The sequence below is a fragment of the Balaenoptera acutorostrata genome, chromosome 2, assembly GCF_949987535.1.
Source record: "Balaenoptera acutorostrata chromosome 2, mBalAcu1.1, whole genome shotgun sequence".
NCBI lineage: Eukaryota > Metazoa > Chordata > Mammalia > Artiodactyla > Balaenopteridae > Balaenoptera > Balaenoptera acutorostrata.
The window spans coordinates 6,741,802-6,763,514 of NC_080065.1; the positions used below are offsets into that span (position 1 = coordinate 6,741,802).

Below are 21,713 nucleotides of genomic sequence, written 5' to 3' on the forward strand. Positions count from 1 at the left end.
CTAAAATACAGAGGAGCTTAAATCGTTTCTCTACTGATTACTAACTTAATTCTAGTATTTTCATATAAATTCTAATTAACATTGCATCTGGTATGACTTAGTTATGTATCTAGATTCTCATGCATTGCATATCTTATTTAAAACTTAATTTTAGGTTTTTGTTTTAGGTTGTAAAACAGAATTCTCACCCCTCTGGCATGCACAGTCAACCTTGCTGCCTCAACCAGCAGCCTTTCAGCCACTGTCCTTATTGGAGCTGTTCAAATGCACACGCTATAAGCACTCATGTCCACTTAACCCTCGAAGCCAAAACAGAAATCCATGAACATAATGGTGCCCTCTGACCCTCAGGTAAATTAGTTTAGATGTGATAACAGTAAAGCCTTTGGACAGGCAGTGGAGGTATTTTCCTCTCTTATCCTTCAATCCCTTAAAAATACCAATTGTTCTCATTGACTCTTTCTTCTGGGCACAAAGTACTATGTGGTGAGTCGTAGGCATGCAAAGACAAAGAAAAGCATCATCTCTGTGCTCAGTTTATGAGTAAATTATAACATTTATGAAGAAGGGAATGTCTCCTTTCCGATAAGAGCAGAAGTGCATCAAGAAGATTATGTTGTTTGATCTGGGTTCTGCAGCATGTGTAGGATTTAGCCAGAAAGAATTGGAGGTGGGATGGAGATGGGAAGGAAACCTGGGGCCATGTTTGGGGACACACATACCATAAGACTTTACCTGAATGAATACAGAGGAGAACTGGGTGTCATTTATGAAAACTTAGTGGAAGAATAACCATGGAGAGCATTGATGACAAGGATAAGAGCTTTAGAATTATCTGGTAGGCAGTAAGCTGCTGTTACATGTTTCTGAGCAAGAAAAATATAAGTATAGGCATTTTTTAGAAATTTTATTGCTTAAAAATCCCCTGGGCTATAAGTGAAGGGAAGGGGGAATGTGGGCAACTTGGAAAGCAGTCCTATTATCAATGTTACCATTATTATTATTGTTAGAACTCATGGAATGAGTGTTTCCAGTGGTTTGGGGAAAGTAACAACACGTGAGAATGAATCAACCAAGGAAACAAATCCATCAGGCCTCGGTGATAAGGAGCAGGACCTGGGTATGGGTCGGGAGTTGGCTGCACCCCACTGACCTGAGCTCTGACTATTCTTGCAAGTACAAGGAATCATTGTATAATTTCACCCACTTTAGCAGACATTTTATGTCTAAAACATAGGGTAGAGAAAAGTAAGAACAAAGATATAAGGAGACTAATAGAGATGGACTGCTCCTAGTGCCCAGCGAGTGAGTCATAGTGATGGACTGTGAAATCTCTGCCTGCAATGCCTGGAGTGTCCTTTGTATGCACTGCGGGTGTACTGTACTCTGGGTGCATCACCTCTGCGGTGTACTGTGCTCTGGGTGCATCACCTCTGCGGGTGTACTGTGCACTGGGTGCATCACCTCTGTGGGTGTACTGTGCTCTGGGTGCATCATCTCTGCAGGTGTACTGTGCTCTGGGTGCATCACCTCTGCGGGTGTACTGTGCTCTGGGTGCAGCACCCCTGCGGGTATACAATTGCGTTCCTAGTGGGCAGGTAGCGACACTGCAGACAGGAGCCTGGTTTGGCTCCAACGATGGCTGGCTGCACAGATATCTTCACGTGCACAGCCCCTGGTCCCCCTGCTCTGCCGCCGGCACCTTGTCACAGTGACTTCTGCTTCCCTTAGCCCAAATCTTTCATGCTAATACTGAATAGGTAATTTAGTAGCAGAATAATTTTGAAGTGAAAAGTATAGAGCAAGAAAAAATGTGCCTTTTATTATTTTTAAAATACTGACAAGAGTGTCTGTATTGCGAGCCATCGGGAAATCTCAACTAATACATCAAAACCTCGGAGGTACGGATACCTCAGAAATGTCACCTTCTTCATGGGAATCCTGTCTTGTCAACTGGTCAGAAGGTTTCAGTGTTTAAACAACCTCGCAGCTAATCTGACATTGATATAAAACTTGCCATTTACATGAAAATGCCAGCCCTCACCCAGGACCTGATGCGGCTTCTCCGTGAGGGTAGCAGCCTGTGCATAACTTGAAGATATGGAAAGTGTAGCATGTGTGTGCTTTATGTAAAGTAGCTATAAAATAGAGGGGGAGTTGATGGAGGGGTTAAAATGATAATATGTGACTAAATAGCCAAAGTTGTATTAAAAAGTCAATCTTTAGGTGACCAGTAAGGGTCCTTGAACAAAGAAAAAGTAACCCTCCAATGACTGATAACGACCATAATATACAGCTCTCCTTGCCCCTTTTATTTTATTTTTTTTAGCCATGCACTGCGGCATGTGGGATCTTAGTTCCCCAACCAGGGATCGAACCCATGTGCCCTGCATTGGGAACGCAGAGTCTTAACCACTGGACTGCCAGGGAAGTTCCTTCCTTGGCTCCTTTAAGTCTATTAGCAGTGAAGGGATCTATGCAGAGGTGGGGAAGCTGAAGGAGCTAAAGCTGGATGTCTCTCCCACCTTTACTCTCTCATAAAGGCATTTGCTCATAAAACCCATGGGCTCCTAGGCTGCGGTCTTCATTAAGGTGGAAAATAAGATAAAAAGAGGGAATGACAATAAAAATTGGGAAATAGAAACCCCCTGAGTAGCTTATCATGGATCACAGTGTATGTGTTGGACGTCAGAGTCAGGGACAGAACGCTGGCTCTGAGAACACATCTTAGCAAACAAGGACCAGGCCTGAATCACCCAGGAAAAGCCCGATTTTGGTACACAGGTTATTCTCACGGCCATCATCTTCATGTGTGCATTTTGTGAAATCTTAAGCTTTTATGATAGTAATCTTCCAGCTTTCTTTTCCATAAGTCCTGACCCTTCTTCAATTCATTCAGGCCTGGAGAAGAATTAGACTGTTAGGGCAGAAATGCGAAGAGGTTTTACCAGGTAAAACTGCTTTATTTTTGTTTTCTTTCAAACTGGCTCTTGAGAATGAGAAGAGAGGGGCTTCAGGAGAGCAGGATAAAGTGAACAGGGGGCACGGCCAGAGCCAGAGCAGGGTGGGAAAGGGGTCGGTGTGGATGAGATTCCGGAAGGATGGAGGGCAGAGGGGCTGTGGGGAGGCACAGAAGGGAGCTCTGACCCTGCTCCTGAGAGTGAAGGAGGGGCCGACGCTGAGTCATGTCCACACCCAGGTGCTTTGACAGGTGGTCTAGAGTCAGAGATCACCCCCGCTGTCCAGGTGCCTGGGCTCGGCTTCTCAACACCATCATGATGGGCATCCATCATCCACCAGGGGCCTCCATGCCTGGGGACTTTACAAACTGTCCCCTGTAGACACTTCTTCGTGAACAGACCCAGGTATTTGTAGGGTCCCCCGTTCCCTCCCACATACACCACAAAATTGGAATAATAAAGGGAAGATAAACAGGCTAGGTTGCAGTGTTCATAGTGCTTCATAATAAAGGAGTCTTTATTGTCTTCTGCTGATAATGATAATCCCCAGTTTAGAGTTTACAGAGTATAACATGCCTTCAAACTCATTTAAATGTTTTAACAACACAGTTATTACTCCTATTCCAGAGCGGCAGAAACTGAGGTTCAGAGACTGAGGGACACAGTCAGTTGTGAGCTTCTTTGATTTCTCTGAGTATAAGAAAATGTTATTGAAAATGGGGAAATTGGTGGGGGTTAAAATACATACAGAGACTTCTGGGGAAGAAGTCAGGAGTGGGCATGGGGGTCAGCAAAGTTGATTAGTGAGTCAAGATGGAGCACCACCCTAAGAGACAGGTCGCTTACCTGAGACAGAAGCTCCTGGAGTCCTGAGACTAGATGGCAATAGGAACTTCATATCTCCAGCACAATTGGATAAGAACGGCCAACAGGGCTCAGAGCAGGCGCAACTCCAAGCTCTCTCATTCTGTCAAATGCCTCCATGTTCAGCCTCTGAGCAGACAGCAGATGGAACAGAGGAAGGTCAGGAGAGGAAAGGACCACCACTGCAGACGTGGTGCTCAGTTTCACGGGTCTCAGAACAGCGGCATACCTGAAGGACCTTACATTGGTCCGTTGCATGGATGACATGGTACAAAGGGCAGTGAACAAGAGATGCCTGTTATGCTGGAGACTTTGGTAATGCACATGCATTCCAGAGTGTGAGAAATAGACTCTGGAGATTTAGGGAGATGCCACTTTGATAAAATTTAAGGGGTCCAATGGGCAGAGGTATACCAGGATAGCCCCTCCAAAGTAATAGAAAATGACGTTATCTTCCATTCCCTATTACAAAGAAGAACGATGAATGGCAAACCCTTATACTGGGTGACATAGAAGGTTGACAGCTTTGAGTGGTGCCCAGATCAGGAATGGTATCTTTAGAAGGTCAGGCTTCAGACCAAGCAGTCCTTCCTTCTGGACCCTATGATACAGCAGATACTATGAATTAGAGGCATCAGCAGTGGGGAAAAATGAAGGCGAAGTTTATGGAAAGTCCCACTGGAAGAATCACAATATATGGACAGGAGGTTCCAGAGCAAAGCTACAGCATCGCAATAGTGAATGATATGCCTCTTGAGAAAGAGTTCCTAATATGTTACTGGGCTCTGATAGATAGAACATTTGAACATGGGACAGAGAGACCAGAAATCCAGCCTGCACCTTATGAATAGCGTTCTGTCACCCCCACCAAGTCACAAAACGATATAGATGTTGTAACAATCTGTTGTAAGATGGGAACAGAACATCCATGATCAAGCAAAGCAAGACCAGAGGGCACAAGGGAGCTGCATGACCAGGTAGCCCAGAACCAACTACCACCCACTATGACTGCAGCATCACCCGTCCCCAACTCCTTCTTACAACCCTAGAGGTGGTCTCATATGATCAGATGAAGGATAGGCTGGCTCGGGATATGGATGCAAGCTGAAAATGAATGGCAGCTCCACTACTGACGTTCTGGAATGTCCATAACAGCCAGCAGAGAAAGAAACTCTTCACAGTGGGCATAACTGGTCATGATGATGTACCTGGCCATCCACTTTGTGTGGAAAGAGAAGTGGACCAATGTGAGAATATACATGATATTTCTAGACAATTGCCAATGGTCTGGTCAGTTGGATAGGGACCTGAAAAAAAAAAAAAGACTGGATTAATACAGGCAAAGAACTCTGATTAAAGGAACTAGATGCATATATAGGAGTGAGTACAATGTGTGATGATATTTGCATTATATGCTAATGACCACTGGAAGAGGACCACTAAGGAAGAAACATTGAACAACCAAATAGGCAAACTAGCCATCATCATTGGCCAACAGGGAATTTGCATAATAGGTATGTGCACAGAGTGAATGATTGTCAACTTGAAGGTACACATGGACACAGTATGGGGTAGCACTTACCAAAGATTCATATTCAAGGTAAAAAGACCAATATTAAGTCTCCCCAGTATCACACTATTCCTTGAGGAGACCAACCAGCCACTATGTGGTTTGGTAAAGAGATTCCACTGGACCATTCAGCAACAGCCAAGGGTTTGTCCTCATAGAAATAGTTATTAAAGGAGTGAGTTTGTCTTTCCAGCCAGCAAAGCCTCAATCAACCCCACTCTGCAAGCATAGAATCCCACACAGGACAGAATCTGATCAGGGAACACACTTCACGATATGCAGGTGTAGAAGGGAGCCCTGGACTGTGGAGTCCAATTTAGTTTTTTGTTTTTGTTTTCATACACCAAACCTTTCAGGAGCAGCCAGCCTCATGGAATTCTGGAATGGCACTGTTTGTCTGTCCTAGGCTCACGCTGTTGTTGTATACTTCTCTCCAGGAAGACACTTGCTGCCTGAGGGGTGATCACTATCATCACAAGGAATGGGGTTATACTTCTTTATTCCTCATTATTGAGAAAAATTGTTCAATCATCTCTTCTTATTTTATGAAAAAATGAATTATAGTATGGTAAAAGCAGGGTTACAAAGTCAATGGTGTCCTCTGGAACATGAGCTTTCAAATTTACCATGCATCAGATTTCCCTGGTGGTCCAGTGGTTAAGACTCTGCACTTCCACTGCAGGTGGAATTTCTCCTCCCAAGAGAATCCCAAATACCCATCCTTAGAAGTAAAGTACACAGAAGTCTCAGAATGGACACATAGAAGGAGCGATGGGTGACCCAGGAGAGACAGGAAGGACAATAAGGAACAATCAGTTTGAAAATAAGTCGACAGGAATTTCTGAAACTGAAATACGAAGAGAAAAGAGAATGAAAAAGATGGAACATAATATTCAAGAAGTTGGGGACAATTACAAAAAGTGTAACACAAGCCGAATGAGAATAGCAGACAAAGAAAAGAAACAAGGAGCAGAGTAATGTTTGAAGTAATAATGGCTGAAAGGTATCCCACATTAATGACAGACACAAAGCCACAGAGCTAGGAAGCTCAAAGAACACCAAGCAGGGTAAATACAAATAATAATAATAATAATAAAGTCTGTCACTAGTCACAGTGCAGAAGAATAAAGGCAAAGAGAAAATCTTAGAATAAGCCAGAGGAAAGAAGCACCTTACCTATAGTGGAATAAGGATAAGAATTACATGAGACATCTCATCAGAAATTATGCAAACAAGAAGCATAGAGTAAAATGTTAAAAGTGGTAAATGAAAACATTCAACCAATGATAATTCTGCACACAGTAAAATTACTGTTCAAAGTGTGACCACCTAGAGGGGTGGGATAGGGAAGGTGGGAGGGAGACACAAGAGAGAGGAGATAAGGGGATATATGTATATGTATAGCTGATTCACTTTGTTATAAAGCAGAAACTAACACACCATTGCAAAGCAAGTATACTCCAATAAAGATTTTAAAATAGAAAAAAAAAAAAAAAGAAAAACAAAGCTGAAGCAGAAAGAAACACTTTCATAGGCAGGAATAAACCTAAGGGATTTTGGAGCTAACAGAGCTGCCTTACAAGAAATGTTTAAAGAAGTTCTTCAGAGAGAAGGAAAATTATTTAGGCCAGTAAGTTAGATCTACATAAAGAAAGGAAGTGCATCAAAAGAGGAATAAACTTAGGCAAAATAAAATATTTTCTTTTTTCTTATTCTTAATTGATCTAAATTGATCTGTTTAAAGTAATAATAGCAAAAATGTACTGGGTGATTATAGCATATGGATGAGTGTAATGGATGACAGAAATGTTGTTTACTTATAACATTGGGAGGGAGGAATTTTGAATACTCAGTTCTATGTTACCTATACTACTTGTGAAACAATAAAGTGTTACTTGAAATTAGATGTAGATTAGTGGTAAATGTGTATTGCAAATTCTAGAGCAACCACTAACAGTTTTGGAGACTAAATGCAACACATGTAAATAACACTTGAGACAAAGAAGAGTCTTGAGACTTTTAAAAATATTGCCAATCTTTGAGACACTTAAGATGTTTGAATTAGATGAAAACAAGTAAGAAAGTTACCAAAATTTTTGTGATGTGGTGAAAACAGTGTTTAGAGAGAAATTTATAGCATTGCGTGCATATGTACGGGAAAATTTGTGGAATCGATAGGCTAAACTTCCACCTTATTAAACCAAAGAAAGAAAAGCAATTTAAACTTAAATCAAGAAAAAAAGTAATAAAAATTAAAGCAGAAGTAAATTAAATTGCAAAAAGGAAACCAATAGAACAAATCAAGAAAACCAAACTGACTCTTTGGAAAGATCAATAAAATTGATGAAACTGTAGCCAGTCTAAGCACGAAAAAAGAGATGAAATGATTTATTAATACCAAAACTAAAGAGGGATCATCACTATTGATCTGATGGATAGTAAAATAATAAATGAAAATTAGGAAAAACTCTATGTCCACAAATTTGACATTTTACTTGGATCAGTAACTTGAAAGATCATAAACCATCAAAATGTACACAGGAGAAAAGGATAATATGAATAGAACTATATCTATAAAAGGAAGTGATCAATAGTTAATAATGTTCCAAAAAAAGAAACCACCAGGTCCTAAATGTTTCACTTGTGAATTCTGCTAAAATTTAAAGTAGAAATCATACTAATTCTCTAAAACTCCTTCCAGAAATAGAAACAAAGGGGACACTTTACAGCTCCTTCTATCAGATCACCATTACCTTAATGCCAAAACGTTATAAAGAATTACAAAAAGGGAAACTACAGACTGATATCTCTAATAAACATAAGTATAAAAACTTCAACAAAATATTAGCAAATTAAATGCAATGATTTATAAAAATAAGTATATACCATGGCAAAGAGGGATTTATTCCAGGTATGCAAGGATGGTTCAACATTTGAAAATCAATTAATGTAATCCATCAGTAGGCTAAGAAAGAAAAGTTATATGATTATATTAATAGGTGAGGGAAAAGCACTTGACAAAATCCAAACTTATTTATGATAAAAACTCTCAGGAAACTAGAAATAGAGGCAAATTTTCTCAACTTGGTAATGAACATTCAAAAACAGACAAAAGTCCTAGAGTTAACATCATATTTAATGATGAAAAACAAGATGCTGTCCTCTTAAGATCAGGATCAAAGCAAGAATGCTTCCTCTCACTACGCTACTCAACTTTGCACTGGAGGCACTATCTAATGCAATCAAATAAAAGGACATGAAAGGTTTACAGACTGGGAATAAAGGAATAAAGCTGTTTTTGTTCCATGTGGGTCTAATTAAAAAATCCCCAAGAATTAACAACTGCAACAACAATAATAACAACAAAACTCTTGAAAGTAATTATCACAAGGATTATCAAAAGGACTACAAGGTACAGGTTTACTACAAGGTTAATAAACAAAACAATTGCTTTTCTACATACCAATAATACCAATTGGACACTGAAATCAAAATCACAATACCATTTAAATTATCATCACAAAATATAATACATATAAATTTGATGAAATATGTACGGAGTCTATATCCACAAAACTACGAAGTTTGGATGAAAAAAATAAGAGAAAGTCAAAGATCTAAATAAGTGGAGAAATAATCCATGTTCACGGATAGGAAGACTCAACATTTTTTGTAGTCAATTCTTCTCAACTTGATATATATGTTCAACACTATCCCAAATAAAATCCTGGGAAGCTAGTTCACGGTATTTCATGCTAAACTAATTCTAAAGTTTGCATAGAAAGTAAAAAGACCCAGAATAGCCAACACTATAATTAAGAAAAAGAACAAAGTTAAGAGATTGACATTACCTAACTTCATGACTTACCAAAAATCTACAGTAATCACAGCAGCTTGTTATTGGTGAAAGCTGAGACATTATAGATACCAATGTCTACCTTTGGAAAGGAACAAAGGTAATTCAATCAACAAAGATAATCTTTCCACAAATGGTTTTAGAAAAATTGGACATCCATGTGTGAAGAAAGAAAGAAGAGAGAGAGAGAGAAGGAGGGAGGGAGGGAGGGAGGAAGGAATGAGTCTAGGCACAGAATTTACACCTTTCACCAAATCTAACTCAAAATGCATTATAGACCAAAATGTAAAATGAAAAACTGTAAAACTTCTGGAAGAAAACATAGGAAAAAATCTAAGTGGTCTGTGTTTGGTGAGGAGTGTTTAGACACAACACCAAAAGCATGATCTGTGAAAAGATAAATGAAAAATTTGGACTTTATGAAAATAAAAAGTATGCTCTGTGAAAGTTACTATTAAGAGTCAAAAAAAAAAAAAAACAAAAAACCAAGACACAGCCTGGGAGAAAATATTGCAAAATCCATATCTGATAAAGGATTTTATCCAAAATATACAAAGAACTCTTAAACTCAACAATAAGAAGACAAACAATCCAGTTAAAAATGTGCGAAAGATCTGAACAGACACCTTACCAAAGAAGATACACACATGGCAAATAAGTAGATGAAAGGACATTCAACATCATACATTTTTAAGGAAGTGAAAATTAAAACAATGATGAGATGTCATTACACATCTATAAAAATGGCTAAAATAAAACCAAAACAACAACAACAAAATAAACTCAAAATCTGTAATACCAACTGCTGGAAAGGATGCAGAGTGATAGGAACTCACATTTACTGCTACAAGTAACACAAAATGGCATTGCCATCGTGGAAGATAGTTTCTCAGATTCTTACTAAGCTAAATGTTGTCTTACCATATGGTTCAGCAATTGTGCTCCTAGGTATTTATCCAATGGACTTGAAAATGAGCGTGTGTGTGTGTGTGTGTTTGTGTGTGTGTGTGTGTGTGTGTATCCAGCAAAAGAACTTTTGTAGCAAATTTATTCATAATCTTCAAAAACTGGAAGCAACCAAGATAACCTTCAAACAAAGTGTGATACGTCCATACCATGTAATATTACTCAGCAACAAGAAAAAGCAAAACTGTAGAGACAGTACATAGATAAGCAGTACAAAGCAGTACAAAGATAATCCAGCGCAGGTCTGGATTGTGGATAGGGATAAACAGGTGAAACACAGGATTTTTAGAGCTGTGAAACTCTTCTGTGTGACATTGTAGTGGTGGAAAACCTTGGATCTTTCAGGTTTCCTTTCTTATAAATTTCCTATTCCCAGTCATTGCCCATTTATACATTGTGTTATAGGAATGCTGCATTCATTTTTGTTTGTTGTGGCCATTGAGATGTTCCTTTCCTATGTATATTCTCCATAGTTCTTCATTACCTTTAGGAAAATTTATAATCCCATTTTCATGACATAAAAGATCAGCCTCATTCATGGTACTTACCCTAATGAACTTTATCTTGTAACAATACTGAAGGGGAAGATACGTTCTCCTGTGCCTTCTTGGTTTGCACAAGCTATCTATCTGCATGAAACAATCTATCCCAGTTTACCTCTTTCTAAGTCTCAGGCCAGATGAAATTTCTTCAGCAAGGATCAAACCAAGCTTGAGAGAGCTACAATTCCTTTGCAGGATCAGCCAAAGCCTTCTGCCCCTTCCTGAAAGTCCCCACCACACGAGTCACCCTTTCTCTCCCAAGTTTCTGCATGTACACAGAATGCCATGGTTCTGTCTGTTTCAAAAAATAATAACAGGACTCCTCCAGCATCCTCTTCTCCAGTCTGCAGTGAGTTTAACAGCTCTACAAAGATCTGGGGTCTGGATGTTATATGGGATGGTCATGGGGAAGGGTCACTTGGAGGGCACTTGACCTTTTCCATCTCCCTAGCAGGGGTCGCACTCGTGTCCTTTGTTTGCCACACTTCCCACAGGACTTCACTGCCAAAAGCCATGTCTCTTTTGATTTCATCTTGACAAGAATGTTTCTTCCCAAGAAATATCTTTGCAAAAAAAAGTTATAGTGAGAACCACATTCTCCATCACGTTGTGCATGCTTGTCTACTCCAAGGAAATACAGTTCCTTGAGGAAACTGGGCACGTCTTAGTGTTTTAAACAGCGTTAGTGCCTGGCATACATCACATAATCAATCAATATTTATTGAATGACTACATAAATAGATCTCGTCTGTGAATTAATTTTGGATTATCCTGTTAAACAATGTAACTCTTAATTTTGTTTGTATCCTTTCTTAATTGTCTCATACATGTTTTTGGACCCAATAGAAATGTACATACTTGAAGATATCCCCTGCAGTACCTAGCACATAATAAGATAGATAGAGATTAATCAGTATATACATTACTTTTTGCCAAAGAGTAATTAAGATAATTCTTTGTATAACTAGTACATATTTTATGAAAACTAAGATCCAGTATAACTGCGTCTCATTATAACTAGACTGAAACTAGAATCATTTTATTGATATAATGAGAGAGAGAAAGAGGGCATGAAAAAGAGAGAAAAGGATGGAGAGAGAAGAAAAATAAGGAAGGAGGAAGAGAGAGAGAGAGCATTCTGCTAATGCTCATTTTAATTCCAGTTTTTTACTTGTAGTATGTCCTTTTCCTGTATTTTTTTAAGATGAATTGGGTACCTGCTACACAATGCAGTATGCTAGATGTTATTCCCTCAGAAAGATTGGGCTAGTGGATAATCTTTCTTCTAAGAGTTTCAATTTCTTTTATAGGACAGACATGATAAATACTCAAATTTCTATTTTAGTTCTCAATCTTGAATTTATTGACACATTCTAAATTGTCCTAAAGTAGGACCTAGTTTCTTTTTCCCCCTTGCCTTTATTAAAGAATAATTTTCAAACACCCACATGAGTTATAGGCAAGTACTGAGGTGAAGGCTGTAAGGTGGTCTACTTAGAAAAATAGATTCAAAATGGTTTTGTGTGTCCTGTGAGGCTGGGAATGATAAAGAATATCCCTGATTGGAAGATGGTAGGACTAGAGAAAGAAAAGATATTTGCTCAAGAATATAGAGATTCCTTTATTTGTTTTCGCTTATTTTCAAACCCACTGTGTATATTAAGCTTTGCCTTAGAGACCCTTAACCTGTCAAGATTATAAATGATTATTGAGTTTGCCTATCAAATATCCAGTGCTGATTGGCTCGTCTGAATAACTACACAGATTTGGAATTGTGGTAGAATTGACTGTAAATGGATACTCTTCCCAGACTGCCATCCCCAGAGCACCCACAGTCTCAGGGCTCGTCTCAATCTGCTCTGATCTGGGCAGCCCCCCTGGGAGAGGAAGGCACCCTCCTCTGTGCGGAGCCAGAAGAAGCAACATTATTCTGGGTTCTCCTTGGCATTCTCTAACAGCTTGTGTAATTTGATGCATCACATTAGGTTAACTCATGCTTATGGATACAGCACACTAAATAACACTCCTGTGGCACTGGGATGGGGTGTCAAAAAGGCAGCTTTCTCTTCTCTCAGGGTCCTAGCTTGCTAATACGTCAAACCAGTTAGGAAAGTGTCTCACGTGGTTTACCTGCTTTTGACCATCTTTTCTCGTTTGTCACAATACAGAATCATCCTGTCCTGTTTGAAAGCTTTACATACCTTTAACATTCTCCATGATTAATGGTGCACCAACATTAATCATGTCTGTATCTCTGTTTATCTCTGTTTCTATAGCGATATCTGTATCTATAGCATCATCAATGCCTATCTACCCAGCTGTGCTGATTGTACATAACTGTATGAATCCCATCTCAGCGCACATATTCAGGAGATTTTAAAATAATGGTGAAAGGAAATCACCTACTAGAAATATGGAGAAAAAAAATATAGGACACCTGTCACATTATTATGGTAACTGTACGTTTTAAAATGTGGCCAAATTTTCATCCACCTCCCATTCAAAGAGGAACCCTTCCCCACTGAACATGGTTTGTAATCAGTATCTGTTTTCACTTTTCATTATCTCAGATTCTCTTTATATTCCATTTTTATTGGTTTCTTTAAATCCTGTGTATAAGTCCATTTAAATCAAAATAGGGCAGACTTGCTGGTATTTGCATCGCATGAAATTACAAGCAGGTGAGAGTTGAACAATTAATACTTCTTTTTTCTCAGTGGTGGTATGAGCAGTGCCAATTTAATGCTGTTTAAGCTTATTATCTAATTGCATGCTGTGCTAGCTTCAGAGATGGCATGACATGAAGGCCGACTTGTGCTGTGTTCCCTCCACAGTAGAATATTCAATTATTTGTTCTGACTCATGTAATTCCCTGTATTCCAAGCTTGTTAATGTCATTACAGAGCTGAAATAAAGTGATTACTCTTAATGAGTATTTATCCAATAGGTAATGCAATTCCTGCACCCTCCAGCTGACAGTGGACGATTATGGATTTTTCTCCTTAGCTCTCCACTCCCCCGACTCCAAAGGCGCCCTCCCCCACCTCTTGACTTTCCTGTCAGGGAGGCAACATCGCACTGTGGCGTTCTGTGAAATACTGTCAGATGATGGGGAAAAAATATAAATCTTTAAAAAAAAAAGGAAAAGGAAGAATTGCAACGTCCCCCGGCAGAGCTCCAGCTAATGACCACAGCTTCCACTTGCTGGCAGTGATGACAGCTTTTGCTAAATGATAATGGCATGCCTGCTGTTGAGTTTGCCCACTTATGTTATTTCTCTTGACATGGTTCTGGGGAAGGTCTAATTTTTTTGACATTTGACCATGCAAATTTGAGTCCTGATACATTATTCTGCATTTACATCCTCCCAGTGTTGCTGTTTAAAATGTGCTACAAGCTCCAGGAGCTCAGCTAATAAAGGCCACCGAATGAAAGAAAGTTAAATATGAATGCAAGAGGAGACCTAATGAAGGCCTGGCGTGTACATCTCCGAGATGACCTTCTAGAGGTGAGCAAGTGGAAAATCCTTTTTTAAAGCACACAGTAAGGAATGTAACACCCACTTTTTTCCTAGAATATTTTTAAAGATTTTTAAATATATACCAATGGAGAGAAAAGAGACCCCATTATATTTTACATGGGCGTTTCTTACACTCAGCTTAAAAGTTAGTGTATTATTAACCACTTTCAAAGTGGCGTTCGCTTCTCAAACTCTGAAACTCATGCTTCTGCAGGAAGCTTCCTTGACTCCTGAACCCAGGGATGTGCAGTCCTTGAATTTACTAAGCACTTTCACGTCATCAAAAGCCACGCCTGTCGGATCTAAGAAAACCCTTCCATATCACGGATTTCTGTGGGTTTAGGAGCAAATCACACTTCAGACTACTTTTCTTTGCTCCTGACCAATTTGGAACTGACAATAAAAATGAGGAAAAATTTTTAAATGGTCAATAATAGTAACTATACTACTAAGTTGACATAAGAGCTACTAAAAATAAACTCCTAATCCTAGTAACAATAAAAGTATTCACAGATTGATATGCACATCAACATTAATATGGGTATTTCATAAAATTGCCCTTTTATTCTACCAAGTTAGCTAAAAGAAAAAATTCATTGCTTATGAATTGCCCATCTTTGTATTTTTATTTAGTAATAGTTCAGTTGGAATTTCTTCATACATTTTGAAGTGCTTTATTATACATAAGCTCTCTTGTGGCTAAATGTGTTAAAATAAATTATTTAATAAAGAGCAGTAATTGAACTTTAGGTTTGATAAGTATTAAGAATATTCCAGTGCTCGCTTCTGCAGCACCTACACTAAAGGTGGAAGATTAGCATGGCCCCTGTGCAAAGAGGACATGCAAATTTGTGATGTGTTCCATATTTTTATAACAAAAGAGAAGCAGACTCACAGATATAGACAACAAACTAGTGGTTACCACTGCGGAGAGGGAAGGGGGGAGGGGCAAGGAAGGGTAGGGGATTAAGAGGTACAAGCTACTCTGTATAAAATAATATTGTACACCTATAACTTATATAATATTGTACAGCAATTATACTTAAATAAAAGAAGAAAAGCAAGTAAAAAAAAGAATATTCCAGAGAACCCTCTTTGTAATTACTGAATAGCCATCATTTTTATCTTTTTCTCCCTTCTTCTCTCCCTCCCTTTCACCCTCCTATCTGTTCCCCCTTTCTTTCTTCCTTCCTTTCTCTTGTCTTTTATTTCTGAGCACCTACTATATTTTTAAGCATCTATCTATCTACCTGTCTATCTATCTATCTATCTATGTCACAAGTTAAAGGCCGAGGAGTTTACAAAAATAAATAAGACAATAAAATGGACTCTCTGATAATAAGAATCTTGCAATAGGAAGGAGTGATTAGGCAAATAAAGTAAGGTACTGAAAATACTTTGCTTTTATAGAAACATTCTTATTACCAAGAGGTTAAGTAACCTACTTGAGGTCAAAGTCAGAAAATGTAACTATCAACTTGATTTCTAGGAAAGAGCTATTTTCCTCGGAGGCTTTGGAAGTTGTGTATGCTCTCACCTCTAGTGCTGTACCTAAACTGTTAGTGTTGCCATTTTCTCCTTGCTTTAGTGTCCTGGGAAGCACCAGAGCAAGACTAGATCTGAACTCACTGCAACAGCCTTGTGTTCCATTTTCTCCTGTTCCTGGGAGACATCCTCTCCCAGGTTATTCCAACGCACCATATTAACAACAATCACTCGTTCAAAATCACCATGCAGGATCTGAGATATGGAATTAGGTGTATACCAAATGTAGAATCCTGACTCAAAGGAGGAAGTGGATGAAAGTACTTCTAAGAAGTCTTCCTATTACTTTTGGAGTTATGGACACATAGCAGAGTGCATGAATGTGATCAGCATACGTTTTGTTTACTCACAAGAATATGAGACAGAATTTAGAATTTAATCTTAAAGTTGCACTTCGTATTTAATGGTTTTGTTAATTAATAGTAAATAAATAAAAGACAACTTAATAACAAGACATTTTTCCAACAAAATGAATAAAAAGAGGTCAAAAACTGATTTTCCATTCTGGTGAAGGTGCATGAGATGGGGATGCTCACACAGCACTTAGTATGTGGTCTTCTGGGAGATCAGCTATGCAGACACATATCAAAATCTCCCTTTCTCTGCTCATCCCCATCACTCTTAGTTCTGATAAAGCTAAATGGACTATGCTTGTACTCCATAAGGAAAGACGGAAGGAAGGAGGGAAGGAATGAAGGAAAGAAGGAAGGAAGGAAAGAAAGAAAACATAGTGAGAGGCAAAAAATATATGAGAGAACATCCCAGGGGCAGCTAATCATGTTTGAACTGTTTGGGAAGGTCTCTCTGAGATGGTGACACTTGAGCTATGTCTTGCATGGTCTGAAAAGGAAACAACCTTGCGAGGACCTGTAGTAGAGCTTTCCAGTTGGAGAAACAACAAACACAAAGGCCCCGTGACAAGAACAAAAAAGGTGCTGGTGCTGATGGTGATGTGAGTGGAGCCTGTTGAACAAGTTATACAACAGGACAAGAAAGAGGCAGGCAGGAGCCATGCTGAGGAGTTTGGATTTCACTCTAAGGGCAAAAATGAGCCACTGGAGGGATTTACCACCGATAGCCCCAGAGACACTTCATCCATCCTTGAAAGTTGGAGGGTGGAGTGGCAGCACGACCTGGGTCGGCTGGTGTATTTAATGGTGGAAGTCAGTCTGGGTGCACCTACGTTCCCAAGTACAAGTGAGGAAAGGTCATCAGCTGAGAGTAAGATATTTTATTAAAATGTTGAGATGGAGGAAATTGTTGTTTAGGAGAGCAGGAGAGCAAACATACTAAAGTGTAATCAAAATTGGAAGAGATCTAAGAGCCAGTTTGAGAACTGTGGTCATGAATTTAAGGTAATACCAGTAAGTGTGGTTAAGTGTTTTTCTCTAGACATGTATTGCTGCTTTTGAACACGGAGAATAGTTGGGTTTTTGAGGTTTTGGCTTCCTACAGATGAGTGTGACCAAAAAAAGAAAGTGTCAAGGAAAATAAAGGTGTTTTTTAAGAGGATGTGATAATGATATATCCCCGAGAATAGAGTTGAGAATATGATGGGGGGTGAAAATAAGAAAAACAGGTTGGTCAATGAATGGAGATCTCATTCATGGGGAAACTTCCTCAGTGTGATGATTTGCATAGGAAGATACTTAAATCAGAATGGGATATTTGCATCAAAATTTCAGAGGTGGTGTGTTAGTGGGATTGACAAAGTCATGAATACTACTCTTAGAGGGAGTGGCTAAAGTGAGATGGATGAAAAGAAAAGATCACAAAATTCAGAGGCCCCGAGTATATGGGCCATTATTACAAATGTTGAAGTCATCAAGGAATATGCCAGAAGTCAAGGTCAAGAGAAACACAGTAATTTAGGGTTTTCATTTTTTAGTGAAATAAAGGGAGGTCACTGATTGGTAGCTAGTGATAGAATATGTTCCTCAAGGAGCTGATTTCTAACAGCATTTACCTTTATACGTGTTGTACATGTATATTGTAGAAAACTAGAGAATACGGACAAGCAAAATTAAACACATTGAAAAGCCATTCCCTCATCATCCAGAGATCATCACTAACCTTTTAAATCTTCTTGTAACTAATCATCTAGGACTTTTCCTATGTACACACACACACACACACACACACACACACGTATTTTAGTCAATATAAGACCTTATAGTGCATGCTGTTGTTAAAGTTCTTGTTTTCTTTTTTCAAGGTTAATCTTTTAGCTTTCAAAACCCAGATTCTGTTTTAATTTTCCTAATTGAGCTTAAAAGTCCTCTTTCAATCTAAATTGTCAGAATCTAGGACAAGCTTTACATTTGTTATTTCCCATTAGTAATTTCTTTAAAAAATATAGCAGAGCCTTTAAAAAAATAATAAAAAAAACACTGATTATTAAAGAGGCTTAGCTTGGTGTCCTACAGAAAGAGCCACAATTTTAATTTGTTTCTGTTTCCTCTTGGGGTCCAGTAATTTGATCTTCATTCCCTGTATTTCCATGAACTGGAAATTATATCTAAATGCTTAAAGTTGTGTTGTTTTTATAGGACAAAACATAGGCCATGTTGAATTATTGATGTTGAATCACATCAGGAGACATGTAATATTAATGTTAACCACCGAGTTAGGATGATGATAGCTCAGTCCCTTCATTGTATAGTCTTCATTTGAGGGAGGGGGCATTACACAAATGCCCAGTGTATTAGTCTGTTCAAGCTGGTACAACAAAATACCATATACTGAGTGACCTAAACAATAGAAATTTGTTTTTTCTCACAGTTCTGAGGTTAGAAGTCCAAGATCAAGGCTCTGGATGATTTGGTTTCTGGTGAGAACTCTCTTCCTGGATTGCAGATGGCCCCCTTCTCACTGTGTCCTCACATGGTCTTTCCTTGGTGTGCAGAGAAAACCAGAAATAGAGACAGACAGCTTCTGGTGTTTCTTCTTATAAGGACAGAAATCTTATCAGATCAGGGCCCCATCCTTACACCCTCACTTAATCTTAATTACTTCCTTAGAGGACCTATCTCCAAATACAAACACGCTAGAGGTTAGGGTTTCAGCATATGTGTTTGCAGGGAGGGTAGGGGTGGGCACAGTTCTGTCCATAGCAGAAAGTTACCCATTATTCATTCACCCAAAGATTTTATCAACAATCCATAATCACTCTCTCCAATCAATACTTTAAACAGCACTTATGAAATAAATTTTTACTTCTGCCATTCTTTTCATATTTATTAGCTGGAACTTTTTAAAGGACACTTCATGTCAAAAAATATCACTGGTTTTCTAGGGGCAAGACGGGAATAAAGACGCAGACCTACTAGAGAATGGACTTGAGGACACGGGGAAGGGGAAGGGTAAGCTGGGACAAAGTGAGAGAGTGGCATGGACATATATACACTACCAAATGTAAAACTGACAGCTAGCGGGAAGCAGCCGCATAGCACAGGAAGATCAGCTCAGTGCTTTGTGACCACCTAGAGGGATGGGATAGGGAGCGTGAGAGGGAGGGACACGCAAGAGGGAAGAGATATGGGAACATATGTATATGTATAACTGATTCACTTTGTTATAAAGCAGAAACTAACACACCACTGTAAAGTAATTATACTCCAATAAAGATGTTAAAAAATAATAATAATAAAATAAAATGCAAGTGGCACAAAAAAAAATATATATATATATCACTGGTTTTAGCGAGAGATAAAGTTGCTCTGCCAGTAGAAACAGCATGTAAACAAGAGGAAACAATGTCATACTTTTCCACTCTTGTCATGCGATCCCTGTCATAAGCATTCTGGTGTCACAACCAAGTCAAGGAGCCAATGATCAGCATTCTTTCTGGTGGTACTCAGGCCACCTCTGTGCTTCAATCTGGATCATTTGTATTTAGCCTGAGGAACTTCCTTTAGAGCTTCTAATAGTGCAGGTATGCTGGCAGAGTTGTTTGTCTGAGACATTTACATTGCTCTTTTAGCAATGTAAGGAAATCTGCTGGATGTAGAATAATAGTCTGGTAATTTTCCATTTATTTTTCTTCACTACTTAAAAATCTTTTCTCTTGTCTTCTGGATTCCATTGTTTCTGTTCAGAAGTCAGCTGTCATTTTTATTATTATTTACTTGAAGGATATATATCATATTTGTTTTGCTTGCTTTCAAGTTATCTCTTTATCTATGAGTTTTATGTTTAACTTTCATATGCCTAGATGAGGTTAACTTTCTTGTCATTCAACTTGGGTTCACTGAATTTCTTGACTCTGTGGGTTAATAGCTTTCATATAACTTAAAAATTTTAAAATATTTTAGGTTTCTTTGTTTTTAAATGTTGCTTGTTTTCCATTCTCTTTCTTCTCTCTGAGAACCTAAATACACATTTCCTATGTTTGTTGTTGGTTACCCACATTTCTTTTATGTTCCTTAATTTTTTAGTTAATTTTTAATCTCTACAATTTAATTTTAATATTCTCTATTGAATTATCTCCAAGTTACACTAAGCTGTCTTTTACTGAATGTGGTATACTCTCTACCCATCAATGAGTTATTAATTTAGTTATGCATTTTGAACTAAAAAGTGTTTGCTAATTTTTATGCAGTCTTATTATTAAATTATCTGTATATAAGTTTTTGTTTTTTATTACTGGATATATTATCTTTATTATTATATATTTATTTTTGTATAACCATTTTTTTCTCGTTCAAAGATTTGGACCTGTAAATAATTTGATTTAAAGTGATTTGATAGTTATTAATGCTGACACAATACTTTCTTCTGTTTGACATTTTCTTTGTCAACTTGTTCCAAGTCTTTTTTTCTTTTTCTTCCTCCTCCTCCTTTTCCTCCTTCTTCCTTTCTTTGAGAGTATGATATGCTTATTTCTGCTAATTTAGCTGGAATTTTAAGATCAAAAATGACAATCTATATAGTTTTATAAGGATGTAATATTTGCATTTTATGTGTTTATTTAGTTTAATTTCTAACATCTATTTTATATGTATTAATTCTTTCTTTTTTAATCTTTTCCTATTTTTTTCTTTCCCATTTTTCTGGCAGGTTTTGGGTTCTTGTCCATCCTTTATTTCCCTCCCATACAAACCCACACATTAATTGGGAAATATAATTATGGTTTTCTCCTAATGATAAGGAATAATCACTGATAATGATAATCCACTCCTCTAAGGGTAACCATTCAACTGATATTTATTTCATAAGGTGTAAAAAATAATAACCATACTCTCCCACTGAGGTATTTTTCTCGTCTGTTTACTCTTTATTCTTAGATGAACCTTTGGAGTGGTTGTACTTTACTCTTCTTCTAATGTCACAGATATACCAACTTTGGCTTTCTGATAGCTTGGAATTTAGAATTCTGGGAATGTATCCTTATTTTTAAGAATCTTATTACTGGAATTACAATCCCAAGCTGCATGCTTATTAACTGAGTTATATCAATATTTTACACAGTCTGTTTTCTCATTACTATTTCTCTCACATTCAGTCTTGCTCTATCTTAATCTTTCCCTTGATTCAATATTTCTGATTAAACTACTTCCTAAAAGAATTTGTTCAGATAGAGAACATGAACATACTACTTTCTGAATCTTTTCATATCTTAAATATCAAAAATTCTCTTAGTTCTCAATAGAAGACTGAATGATGGCATCACTTGATGGAGTATTGCTGAAAAACATTTATTTTCTAACAAAAATTACATACAATTTAAACTTTTCTAACTTCCACTATAGAAAATGACATGTCTGATAATATTTAAATCCTCTTTATTGTGAAAATGAATTATTTATTTAAAAAGTAACAATGAGAAAAGCTTGGAGGTTTCATCTTTTTCATTGGAGTGTAGGGATCTCTTTAGAATATGCATGTGCAT

General features: G+C 37.9%; 1 pseudogene; it reads left to right on the plus strand.

Moving 5' to 3' along the window:
- The first annotated feature begins 15,054 nt into the window (after nt 1-15,054).
- On the plus strand, nt 15,055-15,149 carry LOC114239076 (U6 spliceosomal RNA; annotated as a pseudogene).
- Nucleotides 15,150-21,713: the final 6,564 nt, after the last annotated feature.